The sequence below is a fragment of the Nicotiana sylvestris genome, chromosome 4, assembly GCF_000393655.2.
Source record: "Nicotiana sylvestris chromosome 4, ASM39365v2, whole genome shotgun sequence".
Classification (NCBI taxonomy): domain Eukaryota; kingdom Viridiplantae; phylum Streptophyta; class Magnoliopsida; order Solanales; family Solanaceae; genus Nicotiana; species Nicotiana sylvestris.
The window spans coordinates 51,031,656-51,057,012 of NC_091060.1; the positions used below are offsets into that span (position 1 = coordinate 51,031,656).

At 38.6% G+C, this 25,357-nt stretch overlaps 2 long non-coding RNA genes across 5 annotated transcripts; one reads left to right on the forward strand and one right to left on the reverse strand.

The window, feature by feature from the left end:
* Positions 1-15: 15 nt before the first annotated feature.
* Positions 16-21,897, reverse strand: LOC138889141 (uncharacterized). Of its 3 annotated transcripts, none has more exons than XR_011406751.1 (3): positions 21,809-21,897; positions 20,841-20,975; positions 16-168 (listed from the first exon to the last, which is right to left on the reverse strand). It is a non-coding gene; the product is annotated as an uncharacterized lncRNA (long non-coding RNA). The 3 variants fall into 3 exon arrangements; XR_011406750.1 differs by lacking the exon at positions 16-168 and adding an exon at positions 7,344-8,402; XR_011406749.1 differs by lacking the exon at positions 16-168 and adding an exon at positions 9,895-10,222.
* On the forward strand, positions 21,023-25,357 carry LOC138889140 (uncharacterized). Of its 2 annotated transcripts, none has more exons than XR_011406747.1 (3): positions 21,023-21,582; positions 21,688-22,791; positions 22,895-25,357. It is a non-coding gene; the product is annotated as an uncharacterized lncRNA (long non-coding RNA). The 2 variants fall into 2 exon arrangements; XR_011406748.1 differs by having other exon boundaries at positions 21,038-21,582; positions 21,688-21,966; positions 22,747-25,357.

A 25,357-nucleotide genomic window follows, 5' to 3' on the forward strand; every position in this document is an offset into this window, starting at 1 on the left:
TAGACTCCACAAAGCTGATATGAAGAAAATACATCTTCTGTTTTAAAAGTACATAAATAGAGTTTTATAAAGCTAAGGCTACCATGAACAAGAGGCAGCTACATCAAGGACGTAGGTACACCTTCAAATCCAGCAACCATCGAACACACCAACATCGGCATCCGGTATCTGCATGCAATGTGCAGGAAGTGCAATATGAGTACAACCGACCCCATGTACTCAAAAAGTGACAAACCTAATCTCAGGTTGAAAGTAGTGATGAGTTAGAACATAGGTCGGGTCCAACACCAATATCCAATAACAGTTTATAACAATGTAAAGCATATAAATAAGGAAGTAACTCAGAGATAAAGTGTTTAGCTTTTTCACAGTTTTCCCAAAATGGTTCTACCTTTCAAGAGTATTAGTGAAAACTCAAATTCTTTACCGAAAACGTCGTGAAATATGAGATAGTTTAATAAAACTATATTTTCTTTTCCAAAACCCCTTTTCATAGTAAATAAGATGCTTTATTTCTTTCCAGATAGCAAGTGTGAGATACCCCTCTATGACCACATATCACTGTATGTAAAATGTCATGAATGACGGGATACCGTACAGCATGAGGAAAATGTATCTATATGCATGTATGTCATATATGCATGCCAATGTCATGTATCTCATAGATGAATCATGTACGCACATTCTTAGAGTACTCAACCTCACTATATCACACCTTCCACTCATCATAATCAACCACTCGGTACTGTATATGGCCCATACGGCCCAGGGAAGATCCATATATATATATATATATATATATATATATATATTACTGACTTTAAGTCACCTAGTACCTAGGAAACAGGCCAATCCAACCTTATGGAGAAGATCCATGTTCATACCAAGGGAAGATCCATCCCTGAATGTAATCAAGTACTTCGGACAAATCCATGTCCAGGGAAATCCATCCCTCAATAATATCATCCACACTCACTGGGGTGTGTAGACTCCGAAAGGGCTCCTTCAGCCCAAGCGCTATAACAAGCCAACGAAGGCATAATCAATAATCTGCTGAGGCATGCAGCCCGATCCCATAACTATCACTCATAATCAGGCTCTCAGGTTCACTCAGTCATCAATCTCTCTAGTCTTACCCATGGGCTCACAATATCATGAAAACGTATCCGGAATAATGATATGATGTATCAATAAGTAACAACGGAGACTCAAATATGATATGAATGCATGAATGTGACTAAGTACAAAATATCAATGAATTCAATGAGATAACAGCAAGAAACGACCACTATGAGTCCCAACATTATCAGCATAAAACCAAAGCATGATATCTATCATGATGTACAACTCATTTATCTTATCACATGGTGAAAAGACAGATATCAATAAAATAGGGCCACTATTCAGTGCCCTAGAAACAACAGAGTCACAACTCACAAGATGCATGCCCACAGGCCCGTCACCTAGCATGTGCGTCACCTCAACACCAATAACAGAATTCAGGATTTTATACCCTCAACACTAATTTTAGAAGAGTTACTTATCTTAAACAAGCCAATTCCGATACTGAGCAAGCCAAGCGATGCTCCAAGAATCCCATCACGCATGTTCCGACCTTCGAATGGCTCGAAACTAATAAAAAACAACTCAAACGCATCAAACAATACTAAAGGAACCAATTTCAATCGAAAAAAGTCGAATCATTAATCAAAAACCCAAAATCGGCCAAAAAAGCCCAACCTAGGACCGCACCTCGAAACCCGACAAAACTCACAAAATCCGTCAACCCATTCAATTACAAGTTCAACCATACTGGTTTCACTCAAATCCTACTCTAAATCGGTGTTCAAAACTCAAAAATTCATATTATGAAACTTTAGGTCAAAACCCTCAATTTCTTCTTTAAAATTCATCAACCAAAAGCTAAATCGAAGATAGATTCATAAAATATAACCAAAACCGAGTAGAGAACACTTACCCCAATTCATATGCTGAAAAGCGCCTCAAACAATTGCCCAATTCCGAGCTCCCCAACTCAAAATATGTTAAATGCACAAAACCCTCATTTTAACACAGTTCTGCCTCGTTTATTGTGCCAAAAGATCTCTAAACTTAATTTTGATACCTTCAATGGATTTCTTGTGAAATTCTAGTCAAGTTCGGCTCTTGAATCACTCCATTTGAACTTATATTGAAGGAGATATGTTGGTTTCAACATTTGGAAATAGTACAGATTTTTAAATACGCAGCAGTGACAATTTCGTAATTAATCTGGCAACCCAAATTCTTAGTAAAATGACCATAAAATTCGCATACGTTGTCCAAATTTGACGATTCTTTTTTTCTATGGCTCCGTAATTACAATACGGATCTAATGTTTCGATAAAAACATAAATCAGAGCTCATTTGTTTAATGTGGTACCATTTATGATTGAAGAAACGACATCAAAACATAAGAAAAACGAGCACAACACAACCTAAACCTATCTGAAACTCACCTGAGCCTCTCAGGACCCCGTCTAAACATATCAAAAAGTTTCATATAATAATACGGACCTACTCGAGGCCTCAAAGCACACATAATAATATCGAAGCGACGAAATGCACCTCAAATCAAACTTAATGAACTTTCGAACTTTTGACTTCCAAAACTCACGCCGAAACATATCAAATCAACTTGGAATGAACCTAAATTTTGCACACAAGTCCTAATATATCATACGGAGCTACTCGTGCCCCCAAACTACAAATCAAAGTGCAAATGCTCAAAACGACATGTCGGGTCATTACATTCTCCCACACTTAAACATATGCTCGTCCTCGAATGTGCTCAGAGTTGTTTCAAAAGCCATCAAATCGTCGTGTTACCTCACTATGCATATACCTGGGGGTAATCCCACATCATCTTATCCCATATAGATCTGATAACACAACATAAGTGAAATTTCTTAATCCAACCTAGCCTATAAGCCCTAGAATCCAATTTCCACATCCGAAATTTTCTATAAGATCACAATCTCGCATCTACACACTGTATAAGTCTGAACAAGCTGTATCAAGCCATTGTCATAACTCAAGATAAAATCATATGATATACCATATAACTCAAACATTCATAGCGATAACTTCTAATCACAGTAGCTGCTCAAAACAACCCAATACCGGTAATAAACCTCTTATCAAACAAAGTCTCATTCTAACTCCTTCATATAATTCCAATGTTGAAAGAAACACACAGAAACTCATAACCATACATCACATTAACAAGTTGTGGAACTCCCTCTCCTTCGATAGGAACAGTAGAAATTTTCTAAGCCGATCAGCAACAACATCCTTCCAAATATACCGCAATCAGATTCGATAGCACCCATTCTAGGTACGATGACCTCATCACATCCAACACGACCACTCTAGTGACATGATACATCAATACAATCCAAAGCCATAACGTGTGCAATTCGTGCACCCAATAGCAACATCCCAAATGTACTCAATCATGGAAAATGACATCAAACAAGAGAACCTTTCCGCAAGCTCAACGGGTATCACCACGACGCAATGCTAAGAACCCATCACACACCACAGAACCAAAACTCACGAATCTATCACAAAGGGTCATACCTCTACATAACTCCGCTACAATGTGTGATCCCATCCAAATGCTGGTCTGTATTATATACCTCGAGCCACCCTGCTCAAAACCCATAACCATTCGAAATTCGACATCAAGAACCCAAAGTGCATTACCACAACCACGGAGAGCAATTAACACAATGCCACCATCCGAAAAGAACATAGACAACACACAATCAATCACGCAATACTCGAATACTCATCTTGCTCAAATTCCTACTATAAGCCCAAATAGAACTGCATCATGTGTGCATATAAGCAACGATTCACAACTCCTCGTAACATAAAAGAGTAACTCACAGATCATTTTAGAACAAAAATAAGTTCAACAACAATTGAATGGCACCTCTCCCAACAATAGCAGTTCGGAGTCAACCAATGGAACCCCAAATCAACTCTAGTCATCCACAAATAGATAAATAATCATCCGAAAGTCAACAATGACTGAATCATAACACATACTATCATCTGTATAGCTTTGTCCACATCTTCACAGTCCACAACCACAAAACAATCTATTTTTGAGAACTCCCGTTCTCCAAATTCATAGAACACATAAATCACCTTATCTGATCCCTACTACACCACTCGAATGTCTAACACATCTCTCATACACGATCATCCCACGAGGAATACTTATATATTTCTTTTGTGCCATATAGAAAAATCTGAATATCAGCAATCAATCAACCAAGCGAGTATCACAATACCAATAAAGCATTCATAAATCAAAATATAGTGCCCCTTCTGAAACTTACACTCTCATCAATCCATAGCTAATAGTAATATCATTTAGTCATCTGAAACTGTCCATGTTGCCTGAGGACTCATGACATCCCCTTTAAAACTGAACCGTGATCTTACACATGTAAATCTCAATCCTACACAACATATTGCATATATTATGCCATCATACGAAAAATATAAGAACTTTGTAATCCACTCCGAGTCATAAGCAACTACTCACTCAATTAGCAAAGAACTTTCCATTTGATTTCATCAGGAGAAATTCACTATACATCACATGCTCCTCATGCCAGTAGAAAATATACATCTCAAACTATGGTAGAAACCATCGAGAACTCTCCGAAACCCATTGGCACATAACCAAACCATCAGAACTAAATCTCTCTAACTCAACCAAGCCACGTAGGCCACCAAAACCCAAGAGTACCACCACAAAACACCTGTAGAAACTCACTACCTTATAAGGACCACAAAAGCCAATCGCATCCATTACCATGCCGATCCAACCTACTACCCAGTTGTCCTATTTATCCTAGTTCCTTCTGAATTACCTTCAAATTGATACTTTTCCTTGCCATAATACTACAGTTCTCAACCAAGACTAACCACACGAGACATTAGCATAAAGTAAACCGCCCTAAGGCTCACAAGCCGTTGAATGCTCTCTTAATCACCCTAAAAGTACCACAACCGAGATACCCACTCTGAAGAGACTTTCGTGAATTTAAAGCTGTTCATTTTACCTTCCTAATACTGAATGTAGAATCCATAATGATATAGAAATACTGTGAGTCTCGACACAATCCAATGTATCCCTCCGATTCTAGCTATGTACAAATCTACAAAATTCTCAATTGCCACATTTAGATCTTGCATCCATTAGAACCATTCTTGAGAGTCTTCCACTCTACTCAAATTTCAATTAAACTGATCAAACGAACCGAATGACATGTTCCCCATTAGCACAACAACACCCAAGGAAGTAATCCACTCTTCTAAGCAATCAGGTGAATCCCTACTTCATGCACACTACATCTTTTAAAAATAACAACTCAATCATCCAATGTTTCTCATATACCCATAAAGCATGACACAACCCTTATCCAAAATTTCCCTTACTCGAGTCATCCTCGATCTCAACCTCTATAAGCCATAACTGATTTACCAGTATACCTTAAACTGAAACCAATACAACACATAATCGTGCAATCAACCCGTCAATAGCAAACTCCCCCACTTGGCTCACAGCTAAGGAATAAAGCATCTGATAACTTAGAATAGCCACCCCTATACTGTCATAACACAGTAATAGGATTCAACTAAATCCTTTCTAAGATCATGTAACACAAACCATATAATACCTTAAATCATTTGCAAATCTCGTATTCATCCTCCTAACAGTCAAGCCAACTTTCACAAGCGATCCAAACTCAAATTGCACTAATATAATTCACTAGTAAAAGATAACTCTCAACAAAACAACATAGGAATCACACAACCTCAGGACATCCCGTAGGATATAATCCACCTACTTAGCCTCAAACTGACATCTTTCTATACCCTTCTACAATCATAACTATTATGCAACCACTTAATCTTCCTGAGTCTAAACTCATGTTACGACATGAAAATCTACTCCACTCCGCAACTAAACAACATGAAAAGGATCCTTCAACACACCCATAACTCGAGACAATACATCAAATCAAGATGAAAATCAAGCACCAAATAGTTATTTCTACAGCTCAAGCAAACCCTTCTTGTCACAATCAAATCATATGAACATATCTCACAGTCACATCATACTCATCACGTAGCCATCCAACCATAAATTCCACTAATAGGGACACTTCCAGACATTTAAATCCAAAAGCACATGCTCACACAATCAATACCTCAGTGCTCAAGCTACAGTCAAAACCCAGCCTCAAGTCCTCCAAACTGGCCCACCATCAGCACACCGAAATTACATCTCGCACCTCTTTCATGGAATCATAAGCTGTCGATGCACAGATGATACCAAGAGCTCAAGTGCACATACAAATGCGTGGAAGGAATTCAAAGGATTACGCTTCAAGCTGAATTAGTGTCGCACAATAAGGAAAGAAAGATGGGAAGTACATCCTAAATTCCCTGTAGCCTCTCGAAGATAGGTATGGACGTCATCATACCGATCCGCAAGACTCTACTAGACACTTGCTCATGACTTGTAGAACCTATAAACCTAGAGCTCTGATCATCTGTCACGACCCAAAATCCACTAGTCGTGATGGCACCTAACCCAACCCGCTAGGTAAGCCAATTAACAATTATCCATTTCCATTTAACTTAATAATCCATTAAATAGAGGAATTATCTAAATCTTATACATTTCCCAAGGAGTGGTAGTACAAATCATGAGCTTCTAAGAATAGACTCCACAAAAACGATATGAAGAAAATACATCTTCTATTTAAAAAATACATAAATAGAGTTTTAGACTACCATGAACAAGAGGCAACTACATCAAGGATGCAGGTACACCTTCAAATCCAGCAACCATCGAATGCAGCAACATTGGTATCCAGGATCTGATGTAATATGCAGAAAGTGCAGTATGAGTACAACCGACCCCATGTACTCAAAAAGTTACAAACCTAACATTAGGTTGAAAGAAGTGACGAGTTGGAACATAGGTCGAGTCCAACACCAATATCCAATAACAGTTCATAACAATGTAAAGCATATAAATAAGGAAGTAACTCAGAGATAAAATGTTTAGCTTTTTCACAGTTTTCCCAAAATAGTTCCACCTTTCATGAGTATTAGTAAAATTTAAATTCTTTACCGAAAACGTCGTGAAATATGAGATAGTTTAAAAAACTGTATTTTCTTTTTCAAAATCCCTTTTAATAGTAAATAAGATTTTTATTTTCTTTCTAGATAGCAAGTGTGAGATACCCCTCTACGACCACATATCAATGTGTGTAAAATGTCATAAATGACGGGATATCATACAACATGAGGAAAATGTATCTCTATGCATGTATGCCATATATACATGCCAATGTCATGTATCTCATATATGAATCATGTACGCACACTTTCAGAGTACTCAACCTCACTATATCATACCTTCCACTCATCATAATCAACCACTCGGTATTATATATGGCCCATATGGCCAAGGGAAGATCTATCCCAGAATATATACATTACTGACTATAAGGCACCTAGTACCGAGGAAACATGCCAATCCAGCCTCATGTTGAAGATCCATCTCCATACCAAGGGAAGATCCATCCCTGAATGTAGTCAAGTACTTCGGACAGATCCATGTCTAGGGAAATCCATCCCTCAATAATATCATCCGCGCTCACTGGGGTGTGTAGACTCCAGAGGGGCTCCTTCAGCCCAAGCGCTATAACAAGCCAACGAAGGCATAATAGATAATCTGATACGTCGTGAAGCCCAATCCCATAACTGTCAATCATAATCAAGCTATCGGCCTCACTTAGTCATCAATCTCTCCAGTCTTACCCACGGGCTCACAATGTCATGAAAACTGATCTGGAACAATGATATGATGTATCAATAAGTAGCAACTAAGACTCAAATATGATATGAATGCATGAATGTGTCTGAGTATGAAATATGAATGAATTCAATGAGATAACAGCAAGAAACGACCACTATGGGTCCAAATATTATCAGCTTAAAACCTAAACATGATATCTAGCATGATGTATAGCTCATTTATCTTATCACATGGTGAAAACACATATATCAATAAAATAAGGCCACTATTCAGTGCCCTGGAAATAACAGAGTCACAACTCACAGGGTGCACGCCTATACGCCTGTCACCTAGCATGTGCGTCACCTTAACACCAATCACATTGCACATAATTCATGATTTTATACCCTCGACACTAAGTTTAAAAGAGTTACTTATCTTAAACAAGCCAATTCCGTCATCGAGCAAGCCAAGCGATGCTCCATGAATCCCATCACGCGCGTTCCGACCTCCGAGTGGCTCGAAACTAATAAAAAACAACTCAAATACATCAAACAGTGCCAAAGGAACCAATGCCAATCAAAAAAGTTTGAATTTTTAATCAAAAGCCCAAAATCGGCCAAAAAGCGCAATCCGGCCCCGCATCTCGGAACCTGACAAAACTTACAAAATCCATCAACACATTCAATTACGAGTTCAACCTACTAGTTTCACTCAAATACTACTCCAAATCGGTGTTCAAAACTCAAAAATTTCATATTATGAAACTTTAGGCCAAAACCCTCAATTTCTTCTTTAAAATTCATCATCCAAAAACTAAATCGAAGATTGATTCATGAAATATAACCAAAACCGAGTAAAAAACACTTACTCCAATTCATATGCTGAAAGGCACCTCGAAAAATTTCCCAATTCCGACCTCCCCAACTCAAAATATGTTAAATGCACAAAACCCTCATTTTTAACACAGTTCTGTCTCGTTTCTTGTGCCAAAAGATCTCTAAACTCACTTTTGGTACCTCCAATGGATTTCTTGTGAAATTCTAGTCAATTTTGGCTCTTGAATCACTCCATTTGACCTTATATTGAAGGAGATATATTGGTTTCAACATTTAGAAACAGGTCAGATTTTTAAATACGCAGTAGTGACAATTTCGTAATTAATCTGGCAACCCAAATTCTTAGTAAAATGACCATAAAATCCTTATACGATGTCCCAATTTGACGATTCTTTTTGCTATGACTCCATAATTACGATACAGATCTAATGTTTCAATAAAATCATAAATCGGAGCTCATTTGTTCAATGTGGTACCATTTATGCTTGAAGAAACGACGTCGAAACATAAGAAAAACGAGCGCAACACAACCCAAATCTATCCGAAACTCACCTGAACCCCTTGGACCCCGTCTAAACATACCAAAAAGTTCCATATCATAATACGGACTTACTCGAGGCCTCAAAACACATATAACAATATTGAAACGACGAAATGCACCTCAAATCAAACTTAATGAACTTTCGAACTTTCGACTTCCAAAACTCACGACGAAACATATCAAATCAACTCGGAATGAACCCAAATTTTGCATACAAGTCCTAATACATCATATGGAGCTACTCGTGCCCCCAAGCTATCGAGCGAAGTGCAAATACTCAAAACGACTGGTCGGGTCGTTACAGTTGGATAAATAACTGATCCTTTTAACAGACTAACTTCCTAACTTTTTCTTCTTTATAATTTTGTCTTCTAACTTTCAATACTTACACTTTGGTCCCTAAATCTTAAGTAGTGTCTATTATCACAAAAGATATTTTTTGAACATAATGTTGGAAAATGTCTATTTTAATTTCAGAGAAATAGCAGTGTGCATTAGTTTAATGAAAACTTTCATTTTATAATAAATCTAGTATCCCAAACTTACTGACTTGATTAATTTAGATTTTCAAAACACAAAATATATTTAACGACGAAATACTTCTCATTAAGATTTTTTTATTTTCAGGTTTGAATTTGAAACTTTTTTTTGAGTAAATATGAAAGCATATATTAAGGAAGCTAAATAACGTTTGTTACAACATTGCCAAAAATAGTGTCACTTAGGACACTTTGATTTCCTAGGCTTGCTAACATATTGCAAGCATCCATAGGTAAGTACTTAATATAAGAGCGATCCTTGTTCAGATCATAAGTAACAGAGTTAGATACTACAAAAGGAGCTTTTACAAAAACTTTCTTTTTCACTTCATCACTTCCTTCCATTCTGGATAATTCGTGGGCTACTTTGTTGCACTCCCTAAACGTGTGCTGGAGGGTCATCTCCTTCCTTTGGTGCATTAACAACCTACATGTGAAAACATTTTTGTCAATAAAATTCTGTCCAAAAAGAATGGCCTTAATGGCTTCTGCGCAATCTGATTCAATGTGTAGTGGTAGAAGGTTCCATTCCATGGCCATTTTTAACCCTTCTTTAATAGCTTTTATTTCAGCATTTAGGGACCCCATTGCTCTAATGCTTTTGGTATAACCTACAATCCACTTACCAGTGCTATTTCGGAAAACTCCTCCTATGCAACTTTTGAAGTTGTTGTGGCTAGCATCTACATTAAGCTTATAACAACCTTTAGGGGGTGCCATTTATAGCTGAGTTGGATTTTTTCCATTGGTAGGGGATTAAGTGCAGTCATTAATTTGTACTCAATAGCTCTTTGCAAAGTATTGTGGAGGTTGATCCTATTCTTAACATTATTTTGATTGTTGGAATTTCTAGTAGTCCATATGTCCCAAATAGCAAAAGGGAGTAGACTATTCCAATCGAGTAGACTATGGTTTAAGATAATCTTTTGTGTTTTTAGTAGGGTTAGCCAATGCCCTTTAGAGGGGTCGTGAAGAGGAGGTCCTCCTATTTCTTTCCAAAGAGCTTGATTAATGGAGCATGTAAGGAAGATGTGTTCTATGGTTTTACTTCCCCTTTATTGCATATAGGGCAAATTTTCTCAATATTAATGCCAATATGGGAAAGGTAACTTCTACACGGGAGTCTGTTATGCATACATTGCCATAATAGAAATTTAATTTTGTTTGGACAATGTAGAGACCACACCCAATCATAATTTGTATGGTCTCTTTCCTCATAATTCTCTATAAGTTTATAACAGCTTTTGCTAGTGAAGATACCCTTCTGATTAAGGGACCAAATGGAAATATCGGCCGATGGACCTTTCATACGAATTTTGTATTATGAATATTGTGTTCAATTTCTTTTGGGATATCTAGAGTAAGCTTTGCTAGGTCCCATTTGTTATTACACAAGAGGTCTTTAATTTTAATGTTGAAAGTTTCCGGCCTAAGTGGGCCCTCAATTCTACCTCTAAGATTGTCACAATTAGGGATCCAATTATTGATCCAAACATTTACACTTGAATTTAGATGGGGAGACCATCTAATCCCTTTACTACAAATTTCCCAACCTTTCAATATGGCTTTCCAAGTGAAGGAGGTAAGTTGTGAAGTACCCTGCCCACTATATCTAGCAATGATTAGCTTGGCCCAGGGAATAGTTGGATGCTTGATGAGTCTCCAAGCAAGACTAGCTAAGTTAACAAGGTTTTTGTTTTTGGCAGTACGTATGCCCAACCCCCTACTTCTTGGGGCATGCAAACCTGTGACCATTTGATTAGATGAATCCTTTTTTTATCATCATTAGTGCCCCATATAAAATCTCTCTGAATTTTGTCAATATACTTTTGAGTTTATTTTGGTAGAAGTGTATATTGCATATAGTAATTCGGAATAGAGTTGAGACAAGCCTTGGCCAGTGTAGTGCGACCTGCTATGTTCATAAATCTCATTTTCCAGGATGTAAGTCTGGACATCATTTTTTCAATTATGAAAAGGTAGTCATTTGGTCTGGGGTTTCTATTAAGTATAGGAAAGCCTAAGTAAATGCAAAAGTGGTCACTTTTTTTTATGCCCAACATATTAGTGATTCCTTTGGTAATGTCAGGCGTACAATATTTGGAGAAAAGAACTTTGGATTTAGAGTGATTTACACTTTGCCCGAAAAAGGGAGCAAAACAACTCAATAGTTGATTTAATAGCTAGGCAGGATTTTGTGTTAGCTTTAGCCATAAAAGTTAAATCATCCGCAAAAAATAAATGGGAGAAACTAGTACTTTTCCTACCAATTGTGATAGTATCCCAGTTATGGATGTCAACTTGATACTCAATGTATCTAGTTAACAGTTCAAGGCTAAGAATGAAGATGTAGGGAGATAAAGGATCTCGTTGACGTATACCCCTACTTAGTTCAAAAAAGGATGTGGTGGAGCCATTGACTAACACTGCTATAGAGCTGGTTGTGATACAATTCATAAGAAGTCTAGTGAATTTTGGGTGGAAGTTAAAGAATCTAAGGGCACGATAGATAAAAGACTATTCAATCCGATCAAAAGCTTTCTCTAAGTCTATTTTAATCAACATGTGACCTTCCTTCCCTTGTAATTTCCTAAGGTTGGAGACTAGTTCTTGGATGGTTAGGGCATTATCCGATGCTCTCCTATTTTGCATAAAACTAGTTTGAAAGGGGCTAATGATTTTTTCAAGGAAAGGTTTGATACGATTTGCCAAAATCATAGTAATGACTTTATAGATCGTATTACAAAGTCCGATCGGGCGAAAATCTTTAATGTTATTAGCATTTGGAATTTTGGGAATTAAACAAAGGAATGTTTTGTTAATATCACTAGGTAATTTTTGAGTATTGAAGATATCATGACAGAATTTTGTCACTGCGTGACCCATAATTTTCCAATATTTTTGGTATAAAAAGGGATGGAGACCATCCGGCCCCGGTGCTTTAAATGGCTTAAAAGAAAAGATAGCCTTTTTTATCTCAATATCAAGTAATGGAGCATCCAGTGAAGTAAGATCAAGTTGTGTATTACCAAGGGGAATATTATTAGGTTCTTTCCAATTGGTGCTAACTTGAGAGGTGGTGAAAATTTTTGTAAAGTAGTTAAGGACATGTGAGGATAAAGAGGCATGGTCATTTATCCAGTTACCTGATTCATCCTTAAAAAGGAGAATTTTATTTCTTTTACGTCTATTTGTGGCAGAGATGTGAAAAACTTTTGTATTCGCATCCCCGTTATTAAGCCACATAACTTTGGATCTAAGTTTCCAATAATCCTCCTCAATCCTAAGAATATCATTATAATCCCTTTTAAGATTTTGTTCTAGGTTTTGGAGGAAGATGCTACTTGTGTAATTTCTAGAATTTTGTATACCTTGAAGTCTTGCAAGTATTTTTCTTTTTTTTCCTCATTATATCACCAAATGTTTTGTGTTTCCAGATTTTAACATTTTGGATGAAGGAATTACTAGCCGCAAGATAGTCTGAATTAGTCCAATTTTTTCTTACGACATTGACAAAATCTGGATGTTTGCACTAGAAAGTTTCCAGCCTAAAAGGTTGGTTATAGTGACCACATTTTTTTGGGATCAACTCAACTAGGATAGGGGAGTGATCAGAGTGAGTCTTTGGTAAATGAAAAATGGAGTGATTTGGGAATAGGTCACACCATGAATCATTTCCTAGAGCATTATCAAGCCTTTCCATGATCAAACCTTTATTCCTATGTCTGTTATTTGACCAAGTATACTTACAACCTTTAAAACCTAGGTCTTTGACATTGCACTTATCTAACTTAGACAAAAGGAAATCTACCCTATTAGAGTTTATAGGCCTCCCCCCAAATTTCTCATTTGAGCTAGTAATGTCATTGAAGTCCCCCTATTAACCAAGGCCCTTTGTAGAACTTAGCAATGTTTTCAAGATTATCCCAGAGAATATTCCTACATTTATAATTAGTATTAGCATAAATAGAGGAAAATAACCAAGAGGTACGAGTGGGGAGTACCTCAATGGTGGCATGAATTTCTTGGTTTCTACGAGTAAAATTTTGAACAGAAACTACCTCATGCTTCCACATAACAACTATCCCTCCTGATTGCCCTTTAGCTGGAACTTTTATGAGTTTAGAGAATCCAAAATCATCTAGCCAGTTCTCATGATTTACCAACCTAGTTTCAAGTAAAGCAACCATGCATGGATGATGGGTATCCAACATTTCTCTAAAATTTCTACGGAAGTTGTCATTGTTTCCCCCCTTATATTTCATATAATAATGTTAGTTGGATGATTCATTGGATAGATTGGTTGATGGTTAACTGCCTCCCTATTCTCTCTCACCCCTCTGGAAATATAGGGTTCCTCCTTAGTGCAGGTACTATGATCATGGCCCTGTTCCCCAATGTAGGATCTTGGGGTGGCCTTATGTCCATTGAGCACTTGTAGAGTGCTAGGGGACAGTTGAGAACATGCCTATTCTCCTGCATCTTCCTGAATAGAAACACTTTTACTTCGTCTAAGTTTTCGAATTCTAGGACTCGCTCTAAGATTGGATTGAGAGGTTCCTCTTGTTCTTCTTCCATTACTGCCTCTGCATGGCCCGTCTCTGGTACTGCATGGGGAGGTTGGGGGGGGGTTCTGAAGATTTGTTGGATTGACATGTTGCTCCTGGGGCTGGGGATTGATCTCCCATGGCATGAAGATTGGATTGAGATGAGTTAACATCTCTGAGGGAAAGAAGGGGATATCTGGGAGTAGTTGATATGGTTGAAGAGGGTTGAAATGTGGAGGCATGTTCCACTGGTTGATCATTGTTTAAACTAGGGTTGGAGTCAATGAGGGAGCAAGAGGATGGAGGATATTATTGAGACACATTTGGTTCAAGTAGTTGCTCATTGCTAGACCCATTCCCTCCGAGATTAGTTGAGCAAGGTATTGGGTGTTGTGGAGTATTACTACAGCTTCTTGTCCATTCACTTGACTTTTGAAATATATCGCATGGCCCATCAACCCCATTTCCATCCATGACAGAGGTTGGTAGTCCTGGGGCTGGGGTGGTTGGACATAGATAATTTGAGGTTGTATTAGCTGGTTGGGTGGTTGTTGTTGGTTTGTCATTGTAGGGTTGCTTAAATTTCTCAAGATTTGAATTAGTATTGTTCTCCTTCTCATGGAGGTTGGGATTCTAGGCATTGTATTTAGAGAGGTTATTGTTAGAGTTTGTATCAATTGGCGTGGGGGGGGGGGTAGACTGTCCTTAGGAGTATTCGGATTGGTGGTAGGGGTAATGATTTGGTAGGTAATTTGCATGGAGTTCGTTGAGGTTCCTTCAGATTTTAAAGGAGTGATGTTGTTTGATTTAGTTTCATTGGATTGGATTTTTTGTTTTGCCAGTTGGCCGTTTGTTTGTTTTTCAGTAGCCAAGTGTTTTACATGCTTTGGTTGGTCTTGCACTGCAAAATCTATTGAAAGATTTTGGTTAGTTTGATCGGTAAGTAAGGGGTAGGAGGTTGAGTATTACTGTAGAGAAGCGAGGGCTAGTAGATTTAGTAGGGTGATTAGGCTTTAAGATAACTTTAGAGTTGTCTATTTGCATGCCTAAGTTGTGATTAGTGTGGAGTGTTGGCACGTTAGTATCATGCATTGCCACGTCAGTTGAGAGAGTGTCCAGGTGGCTTTGTGCATGGGGAATTATTGGGTTATTTTATTTTTCTTTTAGGTTATTATTATCCAAAACCGTGTGCTTCTCCTCTAGTAAGGAAAAGTGGTTTTGAATCAAAATGGGATTCTTCCCAAAATCTTTACTAGTGTTAGAATTTTTCTGGGAGTCCTTAGATATGTATTGAAGAGTTTGTGTATCAATGTACTTACCAGTATTTGTATTAAAGAGTTATACGGAAATACCTGGTCCTTGGGCCTTATCCTTAGGCGAAGAGTTGCTTACCGGATGTGTGTTCACCCATGGCGTCTTACTTCTATTTTTGTTGAAAGAAACTGTTTGCCATTCGCCTTGTTGATTTGTCTCTGACTCACATTGTTTCGTAGGTGCAATTTTGTGATGTTGTTGTGCATTCTCCGACTGAAAAGTGCATTGGTGGCATGGGTGTCCCAACCTTCCACATTTGATGCATAGTAGGCCTTCCCCCTCATAATGGATGGCTTGTTTGTGGTTGCCTATGAGGATGAAGGATTCAAGTGGGGTATTAAGTGAAATTTCTACACATAATCGTGCATAACGACCCCTAACTGTAGTTGATGTGCAAACATCTATTTTTAATAGTCGTCCGATGGAGTTCCCAATCTTTTGTAAAATCTTTCCATCATAGAACCCGGTTGGCAATTGTGGCAATCTAATCCATATAGCTGTGGAAGTTAGTTTCTCCGTGGAGGCTACAAAATTGGGCTTCCATTTAATGACGGATAGATGGTATCCACTGATAAACCATGGACCTTGGTGGAGTGCCCTTTCCATGTTTTCCTTTTTTGTAAACTTTATGATAAAGAAATCCTCCCCTAGATCAATTAAGGAGAAAGTTTACGATGGTTTTCATAATTCCTGTATTTTCCTTTTCAAATATTGGTGTAGCATACGTTTTCCGAAGAGTTTCACAATGATCGAAAATTTCCAAGGCTCATAAATTTTGATTTTATCTTCTTCCGTTAAGTTAATCCATTTAAAGCCTTGGTTTGGAGGTTGTAATAAATTGGACATTGGGACATGTTTCGTTCAACTCGATGTTGCATTGATTTCTTCATGGGGAGAAGGTCAGATTAGTGGTAGCTGTAACCATGTCCCTATAAGACCATTTACCTTCTTCTTCTTCTTCTTCTTCTTCTTCTTCTTCTTCTTCTTCTTCTTCTTCTTCTTCTTCTTCTTCTTCATTGATGGATTGAGAAATCAGCTTGATGTCAGGCGATTTAGGAGGAATAGTTGTTTGAGTTTCATAGGGTTGGGGTTCCATTCAAGCTCGCTTTTCGGTTAGAAATTTATTCGAATTAAAAGTGAAAAGATTTCATATATTCACCACCCGTAATAACACTTAGACAATTAGAAAAGTAAGGGCTCATTTGGTATGCGAGATAAGAGATAATTAATCTCGATATTAAATTTGAGATGAGTTTATCTCACGTTTGGTTGAGATAAAATTACAGTATACTTATTTCTGAATTGTCCCTGGATTATAATATTCGTTTTATGGAAGGGTGAAATAATTATGCGAAATTATTTCGGGATAATTAATATAACTTTGTGTTTCAATCAAAGGATTCCAAAGCAATTTTAACTTGATGGTAATAGGGACCTATTCTATTAAGCCGACAACTGACATTTCCGACTCTTGCCAGACATTATTTTTATGTATTTATAATTTAGAAGTGGCAGTTTAGGTGCACAAACATTGCATTCTTTAGCTGTACAAAAGGCACTGTAAATGGTACTATATATTTAGGCCTACCTTATTGGCGAATTAACACGTAGATTACACTTTTGGCTTTAGCAAACCACATGGATTTCACTATTTCAGTTACACCAACAACAACAACAACGACCCAGTATAATCCCACAAGTGGGGTCTGGGGAGGGTAAGGTGTACGCAGACCTTACCTCTAACCCGAAGGGTAGAGAGGCTGTTTCCAGGAGACCCTCGGCTCAAAAAAGCAATAGGAGATGATATATTAGTACCATAAAAATGCGTAATAAAAATAACAACAATATATAAGAGATATGAAATATGAAATACAGAATACGAAATACGAAATACGAAATAGATGGCTGGTATAGTACAACTAGAAGGTAAAGCCCTGCATCAATAGACGACCAATGACATTCCTAGTCTAACTCCTAACTGGATAGTCTCACTCTATTGTGCTGTAGAAATATTCACACTCTCCCCTAACCTACAACCTTAATGCTCGACCTCCATAATTCCCTATCAAGGGCCATGTCCTCAGTAATCCTAAGTCGCGCCATGTCCTGTCTGATCACCTCTCCCCAATACTTCTTAGGTCTTCCTCTACCTCTCCGCGTGCCCACTACAGCCAGTCGCTCACACCTCCTCACCGGTGCATCAGTGCTCCTCCTCTGAATGTGCCCGAACCATCTGAGTCTTACTTCCCGCATCTTGTCCTCCATGGGGGCCACACCCACCTTCTCTCGAATATCTTCATTCCTAATCTTATCCATCCTTGTATGCCCGCACATCCACCTCAACATCCTCATCTCTGCTACTTTCATCTTCTGGATGTGTGAGTTCTTTACCGGCCAACATTCAGTTCCATACAACATGGCAGGCCTAACCACTGCTCTATAAAACTTACCTTTTAGTAACGGTGGCACTTTCTTGTCACACAAGACTCCCGACGCTAACCTCCACTTCATCCACCCCACCCCTATACGGTGTGTGACATCCTCGTCAATCTCCCCGATCCCCTGAATAACCGATCCAAGGTACTTGAAACTACCTCTCTTGGGAATGACTTGAGAGTCAAGCCTCACTTCAACTCCCGCTTCCGTCGGCTCAACTCCAAATTTGCACTCGAGGTATTCCGTCTTCGTCCTACTCAACTTGAAACCTTTAGACTCAAGAGCATGTCTCCAAATCTCTAGCCTCTCGTTGACGCCGCCTCTTGTCTCGTCAATTAGAATAATGTCATCAGCAAATAGCATGCACCATGGAACCTCCCCTTGAATATGATGAGTCAGTGCATCCATCACCAGGGCAAATAGGAATGGGCTGAGCGCAGACCCTTGGTGCAACCCCGTAATAACTGGAAAGTGTTCAGAGTCGCCTCCTACTGTCCTAACCCGAGTCTTAGCTCCATCATACATGTCTTTAATCACCCTAATATAGTTACTCGGGACCCCTTTATCCTCTAAGCAGCTCCATAAGACCTTCCTAGGAACCTTATCGTACGCTTTCTCCAGATCAATAAACACCATGTGGAGATCCTTCTTCTTATCTCTGTACTGTTCCACCATCCTCCTAATAAGGTGGATAGCTTCTGTGGTAGATCGTCCCGGCATGAACCCGAACTGGTTGTCTGAAATAGACACCGTCCTTCGCACTCTCATTTCTACCACTCTCTCCCAAACTTTCATGGTATGACTTAGTAATTTGATGCCCCTATAGTTGTTACAGCTCTGGACATCACCTTTGTTCTTATACAACGGGACCATTGTACTCCACCTCCACTCTTCAGGCATTCTATTAGTCTTGAATATAACACTAAACAATGCAGTAAGCCATTCCAAGCCTGCTCTACCCACACACCTCCACAGTTCAACCGGAATTTCGTCTGGCCCGGTAGCTCTGCCCCTTCTCATCTTACGCATTGCCTCCATGACTTCATCGATCTCAATGTCCCTACAATTACTTAATTCATGGTGACTGTCGGCATTCCTCGATTCCCCAAGTATAATATCCTGATCCCCTTCTTCACTTAGAAGTTTATGAAAGTAGGTCTGCCACCTCCTCTTAATCTGGTCATCTCCCATCAAAACTTTGCCGTCATCATCTTTTATGCACCTCACTTGGTCCAGATCCCGAGTTGTCCTCTCTCTCGCCTTAGCGAGTCGGAATAACTTCTTCTCCCCACCTTTGTTCCTTAGTTCCTCATACAGACGAGCAAAAGCTGTCGTCTTAGCCTCCGTCACTGCCATCTTCGCCTCCTTCCTAGCTACCTTATACCTTTGACTGTTCTCTCTCTTCTCCTCCTCGTCAGTGCTCCCTACTAACCTTAGGTAAGCCGCCTTCTTTGCTTCCACTTTACCTTGGACAACTGCATTCCACCACCAATCTCCTTTGTGTCCACCATAGTGGCCCGTAGATATCCCTAACACCTCTCTCGCCGCATTTCTTATACAGTCCGCCGTCGTCGACCACATTGTGTTTGCGTCCCCACTACTTCTCCAAGTTCCCATTGCCGATAACCTTCCTTCCAACTCTTTAGCTTTATCCTTAGTTAAGGCGCCCCACCTAATCCTGGGGCGTCCTTGTACTGACCTCTTCTTCCTCCTTATCCTAATACAAATGTCCATCACCAAAAGCCTATGCTGCGTTGAGAGGGTCTCACCTGGGATAACCTTGCAGTCCTCGCACAACCTTCTGTCGCATCTCCTGAGGAGGAGATAGTCAATCTGAGTCTTCGCCACCGAACTTTGGTAAGTAACCAAATGTTCATCCCGCTTCGTAAAACTCGAGTTTGCAATGACTAGATCGAAAGCCTTGGCAAAGTCCAACAGCGCAATGCCCCCTCCGTTCCGCTCTCCGAAACCAAATCCGCCATGCACCTCAGTGTACCCACCTGCAGATAACCCAATATGACCATTGAAATCTCCTCCTATGAATAACCTCTCGGAAGGCGGTATACTACGAACAATCTCATCCAACCCCTCCCAAAATTGCCTTTTAATATCCTCATCCAAGCCTGCTTGTGGTGCATACGCGCTAACGACATTTAAAGTACCCTCACCCACCACTAACTTAATAGTCATTAGCCTATCATTCACCCGCCTGACCTCTACCACGGCCTCCCTAAGATGGCTATCTACCAGGATACCCACTCCATTCTTACCCCTCAGGACACCAGAGTACCACAACTTATACCCATCCACGTTTTTCGCCCTCGATCCGACCCACCTAGTCTCCTGGACACACGCTATATTAATCTTCCTCTTCTGCAGGATTTTCGCCAGCTCTATGGATTTACTCGTTAGTGAACCTATGTTCCATGACCCGATTGTCAACCTATAGGCACCCTTGCCCCCTCTACCTCCCCTGCTACCCGACCCACCCCCTGAACCCCGCCCCACACTCTGCCCCACCCGAGGACATGCCCTTATTCTATCATCCCAGACTGTAGCCACTACACCTACAACAATCTAGAGAAGACTCACTAGTGCACAACGTACACAAATCAAACTAGAAGGAAACACGTGGTAACTAGTATCCTAGTTGAAAGGTTTAACTATTGCGAAGTAAAGTAACAGTAATTTAGCTAACACCAAAAGGGAAACAGTAAAACAGGAGGTACCAACTCCCGATAACAAAACCTGTGGTTGATTTGCTGTGCTCGATGTAGTTGTACGCTCCCGCCCACTTCCTACCACCCTTGCTGACACTCGCCTAGGTTGCTCTCCTTTGCTAGTGCTTGTGCGCCCAACTTGTCTCCAATACTCCGAGAATTCCTGAAAACACAGAAAATACCACGACCCAAAAATCAGAAGGAGCTATCACCGCTACCACTGGTAAGCAAAGAAGCAGAGCAAAACAATTGCTCTTTTTCAATTGAAACAGATGCACCACTGCAGAAAGGTTGCTCTCTTTCAATTTCAACGGAAACAGAGAACAAAGATTGCTCTTTTCAAAACGTATAGCGGCGGGTGGCTGTTATGGGTTCCAGAAAACCCAGAAAAATCTTGAATAGAAACAAGAAATGGAAGCCTAAGAATCACAGAACAAGAACAATTTTCGAGGGAAAAAGAACTTGGGTTTAGCTACTATAAGACCTGTTAGCTAATGTTAACCTTCTCCTCTTAGTCAACGTAAGTCAGTTCAAATTCAAATCTGAGAAGAGTAAAATGCAAGAAGGTATGTGTGTGTATACTTGCAGACACTGAAGTAGTTGCCGGCCGTTGAGAGCTTCGAATATTTCGGCAATGGCGAATGTTCTAGAGAGCTAACTTCCTAGATCTATGCTAATAAAACCTTGGTCAGTACAGCTAAAAGAGGAACCCAAAACCCAGCTGCTAATGTCGGCGTGTGTCTAGCAATCTCGAAACCGACGATTCGCCGGTAAGGAAAATGAGAGATAAAGCTGCTAATGAAACGAAAATACAGAGCAAAAATAAATAGGATTTCTCTCAATTTAGTTCCACTGACTGTGTAAAAACGTTGTAGGTCAAGTGTTCTTCAGATCAGTAAAGGCGATCTTTTCCAAAAATGATTCTATAAACAAATCTTCAGATGAGTTGAAGCTACGGGCGATTAACCAAATAAAAGGCGAGGAAAATAGGCTTACCACCAAATAATTTGTGTTCCTCTGTTTCTCCTAATGGTTCGCAAAATAATACAGCCGATGAGATACACCGTATTTCTATATTTTTCCATCTATTCACTCCTCTAATTCTCTCTCTTTCGTTGCTCACCCCAACCTTCTTACTGCTTCAACAGTTCAAGGTGAGTTTTTAAATTCCTCTGGGTTTTTTTTTTTCAAAATTCTTTCATACATTTTGTCTTTTTCTGATTTTACATTCTGTTTGCTACAATCTTCTAGCCTCTAATGTGTTTTAAGTCTGGTAAGTTTTTTCCCCTGTTCTTTCTTTCTTGGCCCGTGTTCTGACTTTCTGTTTTGAATTTCTTTGAAAATTCTGTCCATTTTTTGTTCGATGTTGATTTTTCTATTGTTTTTGAATAATTTTTACTACATTTTGTACATGCATGTTTGGAATTTCATATTATTTTGATATGTATATTTGGAAAGAAATACTTAGGTGCATGTTTTTTTGTTTCTGATTTTGGGGGATTTAAAGATAACGACGTTGTGGGTGTCATACATCCTTCCTATCTTATGTCAGTTTGCTTAAAGGGGTATTTGCTTCATGTAGAGTAATTAGTGAAGACTCTCCTAACAAAATTTCACTGAAACAGAAAACTAGACCCGTTTAATTAGCTTGGATGGACCTCAATCAATTGTAGCAACAAAGGCATTTTGGTACCCTCTTCCGATTTTAGTTGACTACTAGAAATTACATGGGTGAATTTAATCGATTTTGATGATTTTGCAAGGAACTTTCATTAGTGAAAGTTGAAGGAAAGTGATTCTAAGCAAAGATAGTTTACCCTTCCACTGGAAATCGGATACAATATCTTTTCCTCAAACTTTAGGAAATGTTTTGACATTTGAATCAGATATGATATCTGTCCTTTTTTGTTGGTTCTTTTTGTTGTTTCTTTCAGCATGCATGGGAGATGGAACTTGGCTGCTTTTACTTATTATTCTTTGTAAGTGTAGATTCATTTATTTTTTAACTAGGAGACAGTCTCGTAGGGAAGCTTTCCAAAATAAATATCCGATTACTGAAAAGACAAATGTCAACTTCTTCAGGCCAGACCAACACTATGTCAAGTTGTAAAGGGAATGATCGAAAAGATGGGTTATGCAGTAAGTTTGTTATTTGTTAGTACTATCTTACAAGTATATGAGCTCTCTTTTTTAGTTTAATCTGACAGTTAGATGCTGCGTCAGGGTTTAAAATGTCTGCTTTATCAATAGAGTACATGAAGTTCAACAAACTTCCTTGTTTATTTAAAACTTCCTGACTTTATGTATGCTACTTATTTGCTCATTGTCACAGACGATACCAAGTTGCATGCGTCTGCTATTAATTTTATTACATAAGAGTATCATCTATGTTCTTTAATGACCAATTAGTCTTGGATGTTCAAGAGAAATCACAGCAGATGATTGAAAACACCGGAGGTCAAAAGCAACTTTCTTTTCAAATTAAGGGTCTGTAGATTATTGTTACAGATGTCGTGTTTATTAAGAACTGGTGAATATGATGAACAGAAGTAGATAGAACCTGCGGTAACCCGTTCCTTTGCTGCCAACTATATTTTTGGAGCTTTTATATAGTTCAGAAAAATTAGTTTGGTGATTATTATAGCTTCTCCTATTGTAGTGGTTGTTACTGCAGGACAACATCTATAAAAATTAATTCGACAATAGGATGGATTCTCATAATAAGAGTTGTGATGCGCGAATCAAGAATTTTCAGTGCTCTTCAAAATAGCTAAGTAGTTGACACGTGTTCCATTTGTGTCTTTTACCTTGTTTTTCTCTTTTTTAATTGTTCCCTCTATGATTTTATTGATCTCCGATATCGTCTTAGCACAACTCTTGGAAGAAATATGAGCATCATCCTCATGGCCTTCGGAAGCCTGTGTTGAAGATGTAAAGATAATTGTTGTATTTGACAAACTCATGGGCTTCAAAGAGAATCAATTATAATTGAGCAATTTGTTGGCAAAAACATGCGCTCAAGGGCATCCATTGCTGCCTTTGATTCTTTTTTGATTATGCACAAATTTAGCCAGCATTGCCTCAAAGGACATAGTTCTCTTAGAGGTCTCAAAGTTTGGAGATCTGAGGGGGAATGCATACTGGTCGATGATTGAGTTATTATACCATTCTAAAAGAATATGGATACTCCGGTCCTGGAAGTACTTTTAACCGTGCCTATTATTTCCTTTACACTTGCTGGTGCATTGTAGATTCAGTGTCTGATCTTCTCTTTGTTGGCCTTGGTACTTTTGATCTTTTTCCAGCATCATCTTGTAATTAGCTAGGTATTTATGTTTGTAATGATAAAACTTCTAAAATTTGAATGTTGCAGTCATCTTTTGTCTTCAATTATGGAGAACTATAACTGAAAGATCCATTTAACAAAAAAAATAAAAAAACTATGGTTGAAAGATGCTGACATGATGTTTATTTGTTATTTGTGCAGGATTTGGTATGCCCACTGCCTCTTTCATACCTAGAAAGGAAAATAAGTACCACAAAACTTTATACTAACAATCAAAACTTAATTCTTGCTTTCTTTTCACTTATAACCGCCTCTCACTGCACGTAGAGAATTTTGCTATATATACATCATAAATATTTTTACTATTCAATCATAGTATTTTTGGTTAGTTGACCTCAATTACTTTTAGTATCTGTTAAAAATTATGATTTCCATGATTGATTTTCCATGAATTCTAAATGAGGCTCTGAATGAGCAGAACTTCAAGACTATATTCCTATGCTATGACAAACAAGTTATGGAATTAAGAAAGTGCTAAATTCTACACTGCATCTCAATTCGATAGTCAAGTTTCAGACTATTTAAGCAGTCTTATACATGAGGAGTATCAAAATTTGGTGCTTTTAGCAAATTCCATTTACGTTTTCCTATATTATATTTGCCTCGTATGTGGTGGAGTCCATCCACAGTTAGGCGAAGGGGCTAAGAAAATTTAGAGTACATCTAGCTATAAACAAACTTGTTCATTGCTGAAGAACTTATAACTTTGCTGCTGTCATTTTCATTTTTTTATGTGTTCCACCAATGTTGCCTAATTTCTCAAAATTCCCAGGTATGTCTCTCTTTTTCCTGGAATTTTTCCAAGAGTGAAGCACTATTTCTTGAGGCAGTGTAGCTTGCCATTATTTGCAAGCAGCAGAACCTATCAATGCACCCTATTTTTTCATGTGTTTCTCTCAAAGAACTGAAATCAGCCTAAACAAGTGGTGGAAGCCTATCAAAGATGCATTCCAAAGCCTCCTCTCATTCTCCACAACTCTTTATCGTTTCGGCTGAACAAGCTTTTTCATTAAAGGCAAAATTCAAGTAACTAATAGTATTACTACCTTTTCTGAACCATGAAGCCAAAATATTTAAAAGCTAAGCTTATATATGACTTGTATAGGCAGGTGGTGGTAGAAATTGGACAAGTTGGAAATGCTGTCGAATTTTTGTTTTTCTATTCATAACCTTTTAACTCCATGGACCTGGTTTGTATA